This window comes from Megalopta genalis, unplaced genomic scaffold (genome assembly GCF_051020955.1).
Source record: "Megalopta genalis isolate 19385.01 unplaced genomic scaffold, iyMegGena1_principal scaffold0026, whole genome shotgun sequence".
Taxonomy (NCBI): domain Eukaryota; kingdom Metazoa; phylum Arthropoda; class Insecta; order Hymenoptera; family Halictidae; genus Megalopta; species Megalopta genalis.
In genome coordinates, this window is record NW_027476096.1 from 237375 (window position 1) to 251125 (window position 13751).

Below are 13751 nucleotides of genomic sequence, written 5' to 3' on the forward strand. Positions count from 1 at the left end.
CTAAATCCACATTTTTATCCATTATTAAAAGGGTTTCAACTAGTGTAGTCATTTCGATTCAACAATTTTATTCATGGTTGCATCAACCACAATAAAATTTCTGTAAAATCAGCAATTTCAAACAATATATAGTGGACTTAGCGAAAATCAATTTAATTTCGTTCGTACGTTTTCCAATCGCTCCTTTCGGAGTATTTATTCAGGCGTAACAGGAAAATGTTGATACGTAAAGTATCAGTGCAGTGGATTATTTCAGAACACCTACATACATACGTATGTAAAACGCTCGATGTACGATTTTTCCTACCGAAAAGACAACTTTTGATACATTTTTATTGCGACGTGTTTTCCAAGCTTTATTCGAACAGTTTATTTTCATTTATTTTTAGCCTGCCTTAAAACTCGTGAAACATCTCAAAGTATCTGACGATGTAACATTGGTTCCCATGAAAACGAGACGTTAATAACAGGAACGGTCTTCCTGAAAAGAATTCTATTTAATAAGAGAAGCAAAAAGTTCTCTAACCTCTTTAAAGTCTGGCAAATTCTTCTATTCCTTCGGCTGCATTAAGTTACAGAAACTTGATACCATAAAGCAACTATTCTTCTTCCTATTCGACTGACAATTAATTTTTCCAAAGAAAACAGACTAAATGATTGTGGGAATGTTCTTCTATATTCACCATCACCATTATTTTAAGTAAAATGGATCACTGTACAAAATTATTTTTCCACACAATCTTGACGATTTTGATGATTTTTTTTATCTGCTGGATTTAATACGTAGCGTGTGACCTATTTAAATTGACCATGTCAAGTATCTTTGAAATCGTTTATAACACTAGAAAATATTTCAAACTAAATTTGAAAGGTTTTAGGGGGCTTGTAATCTGATACTAACAAGATTTTATTAGGTGAATGCGTCGAGGACAAATGGAGTTGAATTATATTTTTTTAATGGAATTATATATTTTGTATTATACTACACGATTCAGGTCGTAATTCTCTTTATAAAAATATTAAGGCATTTATTGCGAAAAAATCAATTGTTTACAAGATATTTGATTTTTAGTATCTTTCAGTGATCATTCAAATTTCTTTGGAAATATTTTTTAGTATCATCGACATTTTCCAAGATATTGTTTAAGATACTTCTGATAGATTTATTAGTCTCTCTCCGATGTTCTTTTTGTTAATGTAACAGCAATTTATTTCATTTAATTGCTGAAGATTGTGACATTTGGTGGCGATTTATGTACACTGAGTTAAAATGGCAAGAACTCAAGGTTAATCCAACAGTAACCTATGCGACATGCTGTACAAAAATTATTGCGGATTTTTATGGAATATAAATAATTTCAACACAAATTGAAATTAAGGTAATCTACATGTACATATTTTGTTTCAGAATCAATTTAATAAGTTGAAAATGATGGAAATATTTTTATAAACTCGTTAAATCTACTGTCTTCTAAAGCAGAATTTTATATGGATATAAATAGAAATTTTAATTGCAGTGGATTATTATTGTAAAGCCAAATTGTAATAGATTTTAATTAGAAATTTGAATTATAATAGACTTTTAGTAAAAATTTGAATTGTAATAGATTTCTAATAGAAATTTAATTTGTAGCCAATTCAAACAGGGGTAAATTAATTACAATAAATTTTTAACATAAGATTTAATTATAATAAATTCTTATTACAAATTTCAATTATAATCGATTCTTATATAATAATATGTATATTACGGCACATTTTTATAAGTATATTTAAATTTTTTGAGATTTCAAGGTCATCGGTATTTTTACAAATGGGATTACATATTTCTATCACTATATCATGATAGCTAAGATCAAGACGAATCCAATAACCTACAATACCATGACCTTCATGTGACCTTGGGTACGAAAAATGAAGAAATTTTTAGTCATGGGCACGCATAATGAAATAAGTACAACAGGGAAATCAACAATAAAAAGTTTATTGTAAAAAATGTTCAAAATTATTTCCATATCCAAGAAGCCGATTATATTATTATGGTCCTTGTAATTTGGTCCAGTTTTATGAATATAATGGCTTTTTTTTTATTCAGGAATCTAAAACTTTAGATTTTGCATTTTCAGGGTTTTTAGCAACCAAAAGTTTTGATTCGCTTATGAAAAATATAGATAAAATTTTATTTGTAAAATTCAACATGAATGAATGAAATCAATGAAATTTTATTTTAAAAATTCGATATTTTTAATTGAATAATGCTGTTTTTAAATATAAATAAAATTATTGTGAGAACACAGTAATCAAGGAGGAGTATCGTAAGTGATACAGTTACTTTATAATCTTTAAATATTGCCAAGCAGCTATCGCGTAGCTCATTCAGACTGCTACATAAATGTAACGTGAACGGATCGTGTTTTCACGCAACAAGATCAGCTAGGATCACTTAAACAGTCGTAATTCTAAATCCCATAACATAGATGAAAAGGGAAATCATTTTTGTTCCAGATTAATATTTACAACGATAACGCTGCAAGCTTCAGAATAGCACGTAATGCTTCGTTGCCGTCATATTGAAACAATTAAATTCATCAAAATTTATTCTGCACTCTACAAAACATTTATAAGAAAGCACTGAAAGTGGACTTCTCCATTTCTTTGTTATTCATAACAAATGTATGAATGGATCAATATCATAGCGACGTAAATCCCATATTCCCAATTACGAAAAACAATGTGCCTTTTTATTTACTAATGCGTGTATTGTGTTGTGTTGCTTACTGGTAAATTTATTTATCGGATATTTTAGAGTTATGTTAATTTATGTTAGACAAGTGAAAAGAAATAATAAATTCTTCATGCATTTAATAACATTTCTTGTAGAATATAATTTTCGTCGTTACTTATGACCTCTTGCCAGCGTGATTATCATTTTTTAGAAATATATGTATTTAAACTTAGAATCACATTATTTGACAGAAGTTTTCTATATATGTACCTAATAATAACTCTAGAATTTAGTTCACTTGCTTTTTATCATCATAGCATATGCAGATTACATATCAAGATATAAGTCAAATTTTAAAAAATGTTATTTAGCCCACTATGATTCTAACCTACTCATATAAGATGCGTACTGAAAGAATTTGTTACAGTATTCCAGTTCCAGGAACATACTGCAAGATTAAAATTATTCTCTTAAAAAAATAATTCCCTACTTTTCCGCACGGTGGGACCGATTCTGATCCTTGCGGGCCAAATGGCTTAAAACGAACTGAGTAATATCTACAAAATAAGCGGCCATATTAAAATAAGAAAGATAAGAATAGAATCAAGAGACCGCAGAAATAAACATTCAAACTGAGACATCTCTAAAGTGTCGCAAGTAAGTCATTATTCGTATAGTCTTCTTTCTGTTCGTACACTTGAATAGTGACTACAAAATTTTGTAGGAGGACAGGGATAACAATCAGGGTGTAATATAACGATTTCTTTAGCAGAATTATTTTATACGTGAATTCCTATAGCAACAACATAAATTTTGTCTGCGACTCTCAAATCTTCCGACGCAATTTACACTAGGTATTTTCCAATTGAATCACTGTATATATTATATTCTGTAACGTAGTGTATTTTAACCGTTCCTTTAATAAATAAAGTAAATCATCTAATGAGTAAACAAATTGAAATTTGTCCAAATGACTTGCATTTTTTTGAGTTGTTAGTCCGATTACTTTACTGAAGCAATAATGAACAAAAATTTTCTTTAGATTGCAGTTCGTCGGGATAATAAATAAATTTAAAAACTCAGGTTTTTAAAATTTCTTATACGGGTCTATAATGGAGATTTAGAAATTCCGCTTAGTAGACCTTAGTTAATAACTGTCAGAAATCTGAAGATGTTTAAAATCTTTATATGTAGTATCTCTAGCTTCATTCTGCGTTAACAAATTTCATCATGCGTACGAGTTACCGAAATCATCAAAATTCAATTTTTAAATTCTCTCTATAGGTTCGGATATAAAAGTTAAAAAAAACATTATCTCTTAGCAGTATTACCATTCCAATCAACTGCAATCTAAAGAAATTTTTTCTTACTCGTTTACTCATAGAAAACTAGCCGGAGTAACGTCTAAAAAAGATTCATGTCATTTCAACCTATTTTAAAAATATTATTCCATTTTTGAAATACTATTAACATACTTCCTGCAACAAGTGTATGTTTGTACCTCAATGTTTTCACGTTAACGGGGCACAATATAATATAGAATGCATATTAACTTACTTCGCTACTAGTGTTACGAAAAGTCTTAACAAGAGAATCATAGAAACGAACAGAAAGTGGAACTGTATACTCCTTATATGGTAAGTATATATTACATATACCCCTTCTATATGGAAAATTTCGTGCAAAATATTTCACGTATAGATTATGAGTTCATTTGTAAATGCAATTCGAACTTTACAAGATAAGTGCTTAACAGTATGCGATTTTCGTGTGCGATGTGGTGAAGAATAATAATCTCGAAGAATGATTGTATTTATCTGTTTATTGTCCACATAAAATGTGCATTTGATATACAGGAACACTCCTTTAATTCATTGAATATCCAAAACATTTTTTTTGATTATTGTATTGACATCTGGAACTGGTGCCCATTCCATATTGGTGTTCCCGTTAAAAGTGCCGATTAACACTTTATCTAAACAAACAAATGTATAGAGTTTTTATCATTATGCTTATAACGAAGATACTAAAAAATTGTAATAAATAGACATAATCAAATGCGACCTTACCCTGCACATCTTAGCTAATTCCGGACGTCTGCATGCAAATTTTTTCGGCGATTTGCACACTGATGGTAGCTGGTAAAAAATAGACGACGCCAGAATTATTTCAGGTCTAAAACGGAAGATGTGGTTATATTGGAAGTACAGTAAATTTTCCCTAATTAATTTTCAGGGTGCAAACAAAAATGGACAATTTGAAAAGTGAAGATATGATTATTCTAGCCTTGCACCTTTTCTTATAGTCGTTGACAATTGGCAACCATAAAAACGAGCCGCAAGGCTTGAATGATCGCATTGATTCTTCCAGAACGGTCTATTTTGTTTTCAAGCTCTGAGGGACAATTAAAAATACTCTTGAAGAATGAACCCTACATCTTCTATTTATTATAAATAAATACAACTTTAAGAATCAACATGAGTGCACAAAAAAAGAAAATATTAGATATTTATATTTATAATCGCAGATAAGCATATATCGTAGGTATCATGACACTAGGTTGAACTTTATTTTTAATATAGTGGTTTTGAATGCAGTGAATAGTACTAATTCGACTTCTTAGAGAGCGGCGTTTGTGATCTCTCTCTCTCTCTCTCTCTCTCACTTTCTCTCTCTCTCTCTCTCTCCTTTGAAATTTATAAATCGAATTATTAAAATTTTCCTCATTGACACAGATATAAGGTTTCAAAAATTTTTTTTCTTTCCGTTAGTCAAGCCAGTTGAAATTTTTTCGCAAGTTCTTATACGTATTATCTAATAAACTAATACTTCTAAAAACATACAAAAATTAGACTTAAGTTGCTTTTATTTGATACAATTATGTCTCTTCTTCATGATTCTCCGCGAATGCTATTCTCTACTTTTATTATTACTATACTCGTCTATCGATAAGTATTTGCTTTTGAAGGATCTTTACTATTTGATTTTTTGCTACAGATATTTTAGATAAAATTAGGCAAAGATCCGCATGGGATGTGATCCACACATGATCAACACGTAGATGACAAAAGATCGAGATGTATTGTTCACATTTATCATAATACAAGTCTTTGATACATAATCTAGGTTTTGGAAGAAAATTTTCTTGGGACTACGAACAAGTTTCCAACGCAATGAGTTAAAAATGATTGTTCTAGAGTTATAGCTAGACTGCGAGAGTTTATGCAAATGAATAATCCAGTAAAATCATCTTAACAAATGAAGAAACTGAAATATATTTCATCATTAAAAGATACAAAAATATATATTTTCCTGTTACATATGTTGGAATATCCAGAAATTCTAAAATTTTTAAAGCACTGCCAATTATTCTCACCAAAAATTCTGCATGCATTCTAATACATAGAAGTATTATGTTTTGTATTAAATTAAATAGCAGTTACTTTGGAGATTTAATACTTTAAAAATGCATAGAGTTAATAAAATAAAAAGTTAATACAGTTAATATAGTTGAAAAGGTATAGAAATATTTTAGTTGTATGACATGAATAATATTATATTTTGATTTTAATGTAAAAACGTTAATACTTGAATTTGTGTAACGTTAAATTCATTTTTAAGTACGTCATATTGTATACAAAATTAGATACGTTGATTAAACATGATTTTACGAATTTCTTAGTATCTGTGCAAATGCAGATTTATCGAAGCTATGATATATATAGTTTATATATATCTTGCATAGAGTTTGTATATTCCCGCATATACATAGTCTGCATATTCATTACAAATCGTAAGTGCATAAACTTCTACATATTAATTATAACGTTCGTGAGAACTGTGTGCGTTGTCGGAACAGCCGTGAGGTTTCGATTACCGTTAGGATATTCTTCGAGTTGCATTACAGCCGACCGAAAAGATATGAGATAAGATGGATTTTATTCGGAACGTAACAAATGCAATAATATTAAATGCAGATTAACTTACTCCAACTGCTGGTGTCACGAAAATTCCTGACACCAAAATCATGGAAATGAACAAAAAGAGGAGTTGTAGTTTGTGGTTCATGGTTGCAGGTTCTGTTGTACTAAGATTGTCAGTAGCTAATAACTGTCACAGTGGTTTCCTCTTTTTATATGGAAAACTTCGTGCAGAATATTCCGAAAATATAGATTATAATACTCGAAAATACAATTCCAACTTCACACGATAAATGTTTCACTGCGGTTTTCGCGTAGGACGTGACAAAGTGGTAGATGTGTTATCATTGGAAGTAGGGTAAGTGTATCAATGCCGATTAAAGTGACGGCCAAAGTGTAGAGGTGCGTCGTGTGAGCACCTGATATCGTTATTCCGCGATATTAACTATCTATCGGGTTGTAAGGCCGACTACGCTGCGCGACGGAATAGGACGATATCGTTGGCCGTTTACTTAAAAATGAACAACTGTTTTACTTAATAGATCGTGAATTTATAGTTTGAACGAATCGTAGACTAGAGTGACGAGCGACGTTGAACGATATGAACGAGGTTACGCAGGAGTAAAAAATGACTGACGTGAGGTGATCAAGAGTTCTCGTTTTTATATGTTTCTCGCCGGGAGAAAACTTGAAGATCATTGGTTGATCGCGAGGTGGAAAGGGACCTTAGGTGTCCCGGTCATACCCAGTGTCGCAGGTAGCAAGAAATCCCGGAAGGGGTGACCGAAGGAATTAGAAATTTAGAAACTGCAGGCGAAGGCTCTACGAAATTGAAGGCCTAACGAACGTGACTTTTGTCAATTGCACGTCGTTCGTTGAAGGAACGTCAATTTGCCACGCTGCAACGAAGGTTCCCCGTAAATAAACTGTATTTTTAGGGATTGAAGAAAGGTAGTCCGTCCCGGAGTAAGTCAGGCGGACACAGCCGGAAAATTCCGTTGCAAGACGGAACACAAAGTTTTCACCGAATTAAGTCGGTTCTTTAACCTACGTTTCACTTCTTAAAACATTTTGGTTATATGTTGATACATTTTATGTCAGTACAAACTTTTTCATAAGTAAATCATGTAAACAATACGAAATATTTAACAAAAGATACATAACAATTTTTGAGGAAGTTACTGCCCCTTGAAAAGATGAAAGTTAATTACTGTGTCTCAGTTACTGAGCCTTTTCTAGTTACTGTGTGTCAATATCTGTAGACTAATCCAATTACTGTGCTTCAATTACCGTGATTAGTTCTATATAGATAATTCTATAACAGAAATGTAAAATCATGAAATATTTCGTTTTAAATTATTTAGCATAAATTATTATAAAATATATATTTCAATACTTCCTATATTCTTCAAAATAGGAAAGACAACCATGTGTAGCATACACACATTTTACGATTTAAGATTATAAGGTTAGGAGTAACCCGCTGTTTGCCATGAGAGGGCTCAGTAATCAATGCGCGCATCGAAAAAGCCATGAAATCATAATCTAGTTACATTGCACCGTAATACAAACAAGACGTAAATCTCATTTAGTACATTAAATAAAATATATTTCTAAGTAGTCGACTTATTATTGCGTTTTCTGTATTTTAACCGAGTTTTATTAATATCATTTCTTATTTTTTTAGTTTGGAAAGCATCATCTTACCTTTTTTTCATCCTTATTTGCAACGTGTTTCCGAAGTGTCTTAACAAGATCACGGAAAGACATGAATGTAACGTGCACGGATCTCGATTTCACGCAGGAAGATCTGCTAAGAACATTTGGATATACTTAATTCTAAATCCATTAACGTAGATAAAAAAAGAAATTACGCTGCAAGTTTCAGAATAGCATACAATGCGAATGGATTACTACGTTCTTGCTCTATTGAAACAACTGAATTCAATAATTATGCATTCTCCGAAACATTTATAAGAAAATCCTGTAATTTAAAGTTAATTTAATTTATATTAGTTCTACCGAAAAGTTTTGTCCATTCGTGAAGTGAAAGGAAATAATAAATTATTCATATATTTAATAATATTTATTGTACAATATATTTTGCGTCGTTGTTTATTAGAATTTGTAAATATGATTTTTGAAAAATATATGTCTCAAATAAACATATGCATTTTTGTGATTTATTTCACCAGCTTTTTTAACATTTTGGCATGTGCAAATTACATTTTAACATATAAGTATATGAATTTTTGAAAATGTCATTTCATCACAGGCCACTGTGATTCTAAGCTATTAATATAAAGATGCTTTTTGCAAAAATTCATTATAGGTTTCCACTACTAGGAACATAGTAGAAAATTTATATTCTCTTTTTCAAAAAGTGATTTCGACCTGAAAGTGAAAAGTTCTACGCACATTGGTACCTATTTTGATTTTAGCTGGCCATTTGAAAATAAGTAAGATAAGTAGCATTGTAAGTTATCCCCTCACACTACGACCTCTTTCGTAGCTGTGATGATGAAAAACGTCTTATACGTGAACAAAAACTTTTATTTATTTCTTGCTAACCTTTACATTAATGTTTAAATGTTGATGATTAAGGAGTAGTATTTTATATCGCTGTAAAAGCAGTTCATAGCATCCGATAAGTATATCTGACGTGATATCGTGGTGAAAGTGGTTAACATCAGAATTGTCCTAGTAATTAAACGATATAACATTCGGTTTTTGCACGCACTAAAGTGACAGAAATACGGTATACAATATGTTGTACAGATTACACCCAGTTCAAATTGATCTGCATGTTCTTGCCCGTTTCGTAGAAATAACATAATCAGGTTTAAGAAAGATAAAATTATTGACATCGATCTCGTCCATAATTTCATTGCATGAGAACATAATTGATATAATAATAATAATAATAATAATAATAATAATAATAATAATAATAATAAGATAAATCCTATTTCTAAAATCAATATGAGTGATCAAAGAAAAAAATTTCTAGATATCTATAATTATAATTGTAGATAGGAATGTGTATTGCGGATATGAATTAATATAGTAAAGTCTCCCTAATTGATGTTCAGATTTTGCAGAAAAATGGACAATTTGGGAAGAGGAGATACGATGATTCGAACCTTGCAGTTAGTTTCTATAGTTACCGATTGTCAACAATTATAAAAACAAGCTGCAAGGCTCGAATAATCGTATCTCCTCTTCCCAAATTGTCCATTTTTGTGCACAATTTAGGCGTCAATTAGGGGACATTACTGTACTAGGTTGAACTTTTGTAACATAGTGCATTTGATAGCAATTAGTAATTCGGCCTATCAGCGAGCGGCATTTGTGCACCTCTGAATGTTATAAATCGCATTGTTTAAATTCTCCTTATTGGATCAAGTACAAAGTTTGTATAAGGAAACAATTTCGATTGCAGGTCAAAAATATATTCAGAAGTGATAATTGGTTGGCAGGAAAGAGCATGTTTGTAACACAACGTAAAACACGTACAGTAAAGGTGTTCCCAAAACGTTGAGCATTAATAATGTAAATCACATTACAGTTCCTACAATTGGGCCATTCCAGTCTTATCTGCTTGGCCTTATGAAATGATAATTACATTGAAACCAAATTGCGGTAATTTATGTAAATGAAAAACCCACAGAAAAGTATCAATCGTCATTAAAAGAAATAAAAAAATTTTTTTTTTCTCTTGCATCTTTTGCAAAATAAAGAAATTCACATATTTTGTAAGGACTACCGACCAGAATATGTTGCAAGATGCTTGAAATATGTGTCAGTTACATTGTGTAATATTAAAAAGGTAATCTTATACGTTTAAACTGATTTTGTCCAACAAAAGGAATCAACTTTCAATTGAGAATTTAGACAAAGGTATTGTCTGTTATTCTCACTAAAATTATGCATGCAACGTAATACATGAGTAGTATTATGTATAGTGTAATATTAATAATCAGATATTGATAAAGTTAATAAAGTTATTAAACATTGAGAGATTAATTCTTTAAAAATGAATAGTGTTAATACAGTTTAATATAGTTGCAAAAGTATACAAATATTTGATTTGTATAATACGAATAAAATACGCTCCGTACGAATATGAGAATTATTTTTTTTAGACAAGATTGTGCGATGTTAAATACATTCGTACGTACGTCACATAGATACAAAATCTATATATTCTATACAGATGATACACATCTTGCATATAGTTAGCATATTCTTGCATGTACGGAGTTTGCATATTCACTACATATTCTTAGTGCACCAAACTTCATCAGACCAATTATAAGGTTCGTGAGAACTATGTGCGTTGTCGGATCATGCGACATTTTTCGGTTACCTTTAAGTCATCATCCGAGCTGCAGAAACGGAAATGATATTATATATACCACAGATCGTGAATGCGTCCAATTAATAATATATTTCAGTCCTTGCCCATTACCGTGGCGCAATACAGCTGGCCGAAATAATATGAAATAATCTGAATTTTGTTCGGAATTTAACAAATGCAATAATACTAAATGCAACTTAACTTACTCCAACTGTTGGTGTCACGAAAATTCCTGACAAAAAAATCATGGGAACGAACAGAAGGAGGAGCTGTAGTTTGCGATTCATTATTGCAGGTTCTACTGTACTAAGCTTCTCAGTAGCCAATGACTGTCACTGTGGTTTCCTCTTCTTATATGGAAAACTTCGTGCAGAATTTTCGTAATGTAGACGCGATGAGAACAGTCGAAAATACAATTCTACCTTCAGACGAAAAATGTTTAATTGAGTGTGGATTTAGAGTATAAATGATACTAATCTGGAAAGTTGAATGCGTTTATCTGTATATTGTCCAAAAAAATTTGTGTTTAAGATATACAGGAACACTATTTAACTATTTAACATCCAGCACATTTTTTCCGGTTATTGGTCCGATTCCATCTTGGTGCTCCATTTCAAACAATCGTTGACAATTAACACTATACCGAAACAAACAATTGTATAGTACTTTTATTATTACTATTATAATGAACATGTTAAAAGAGAGTAATAAGTAGAAGTAATCAAACGTGATCATACACTGCATGGCTTACGTAGTTCCTCGATTCCGCAAACTACTTTTCTCGTCCATGCAAGGCACACATCTGGCACCTAAGTAGAAGACGCACGAATCATTTCAAATCCAAAACGCAAAACGTGCTTTTATTGGAAGTATAATGATTTACGTATTGCACTTGTCGCGAAAGCGGTACAAACTGCTACCCTACCATTTCGTTTTTTTTTATTCAAAACAGTTGAAATTTTTCCGAAAATTCTTTTACACGTTCATGTACTAGTAATCTAGTTCTCCGAATGCATTTCTCTTCTTCTTTAATTGCAATACTCGATAATAGATGAGCTGTTTGCTTTCAAAGAACAATTTGGTTAACAGGTCAAAAATACATTCAGAAGCGATTATCAATGTTTGAGAAAGAGAATATCAGTTCTGCAGCATACTTTACTTTTAGTAAAGGTGTCTGCAGAACGCTGATCATTGATAATGTACATAACAATTCTGATAGTTAGGCAATTCCGGACCAACACACTATGATGTTCTTATACAGAATGTTCATTTTAATTGCGTAAATATAAATATCTCAGAAACAACACATTTTTCCAAGAACTATTAAGTACAAATCCTTACATCATTATGTAGAAATTGGACAATCCATAATATAAACACTGCAATTTCTTGAGTAGAAAAAGTTAGGAAAAAATGAAGTTACTGTTATATCGAAATATATTGCCAAAACTTACAAAATACGTTTTTAAAATTAAAAATGCTCAATGCTTATATATTATCAGAGCACATTTAGTGACAATAATATAATAGAAATTGAAATGAATTTTGTTCGAAACGAAACAAGTGCGATAATATAAAATGGAAATTAACCTACTCCTACTGCTGGTGTCACGAAAATTCCTGACAACAAAATCATGGAAACGAAGAGAAAGAAGAACTGTAATTTTTTTGGTTCATGGTTATAGGTTCCTTAAGCTTGTTGTCGTTGTTGCCTTAAGCTTATCAGTACTCAATGACTGTTCCAGTCACTTACGCTCTTTATATGGTTAACAACGTGTGGAACATTCCAAATAAGGATTATGAAAATATTTTAAAACGCAATTCAAACTACACTCGATAAATGTTTAACTGTGCACGGTTTTCGCGACGGACGTGACGAAGTTAATAAGCTGGTAGAATGACTGTGTTTCGCTATCTGTTTCTTATCCACAGAAAGTGTTCATTTAGCACATAGGAAATATTTAAAACAACTGTAATATTCTCAATGATCACTATACAAGGTGAGTCTCGTAATATGACGATATGAGATAACTCATAAAATACGTTATAGGAAAAAATGTTTCAGATAGAAGTTGCATTGTTTGCAGGGGGGCATATAGTATTGTAATCAATTTTACATGATTTTATTTTATTATCGAGATGCGAAGATTGCCTTCAATTTTTAAGTGCGGTATTACAGTCTTACTATTATACATCGTATTAATAGTCACATTGATTTTATATCGTATTAATAGTCTATTTGAATGCAACTTAATTTATTGTTTCTATATTTCAGTAACTATTTATTCTGGATCCGATTTGGTAGAATACTTTTCATGTAGAATTTAATGTCTTACCCGAATACGAGAAGAAATACAAAACCATTCAATTTAAAAAATTCAAGGTGACCATCATATTTCAAATAATATTTCAAATAATTATAAAATAAAACAGCGTGTCATTTAAAATAATATCACAAATAACTATAAAATAAAATAATGCGTTATTTAAAATAATATTACATACGATGTAATATTATGTGATCCCAGGCATAGAAATAGTTATTAAATGAAGTAACATGTAATTTGAAATGATATTTAGAATAATGTTACTTCATGTGTACCTAGCTATGGAGTATCTGTGCGATATAAGTGCTTTTGCACATTGTTGTTTCGTAGCACCGATAGTCTGAGTAAGTAAAATACAAAAATACTACTCCTAATTTCTAAAGTGTCTCATCTTATCTATATTATACATTTTATATAAA

At 30.9% G+C, this 13751-nt stretch overlaps 1 protein-coding gene and 1 long non-coding RNA gene across 3 annotated transcripts in view; one reads left to right on the plus strand and one right to left on the minus strand.

Annotated features, from left to right (window-relative positions):
* Positions 1-13751, plus strand: part of LOC117220144 (potassium voltage-gated channel protein Shaw) — a 419368-nt gene that overhangs the window by 81743 nt on the left and 323874 nt on the right. The gene's annotated exons all lie outside the window — the stretch shown is intronic.
* LOC143260928 (uncharacterized) lies at positions 4530-7281 on the minus strand. The gene is made up of 3 exons (XR_013035198.1): positions 6713-7281; positions 4795-4863; positions 4530-4700 (listed from the first exon to the last, which is right to left on the minus strand). It is a non-coding gene; the product is annotated as an uncharacterized LOC143260928 (long non-coding RNA).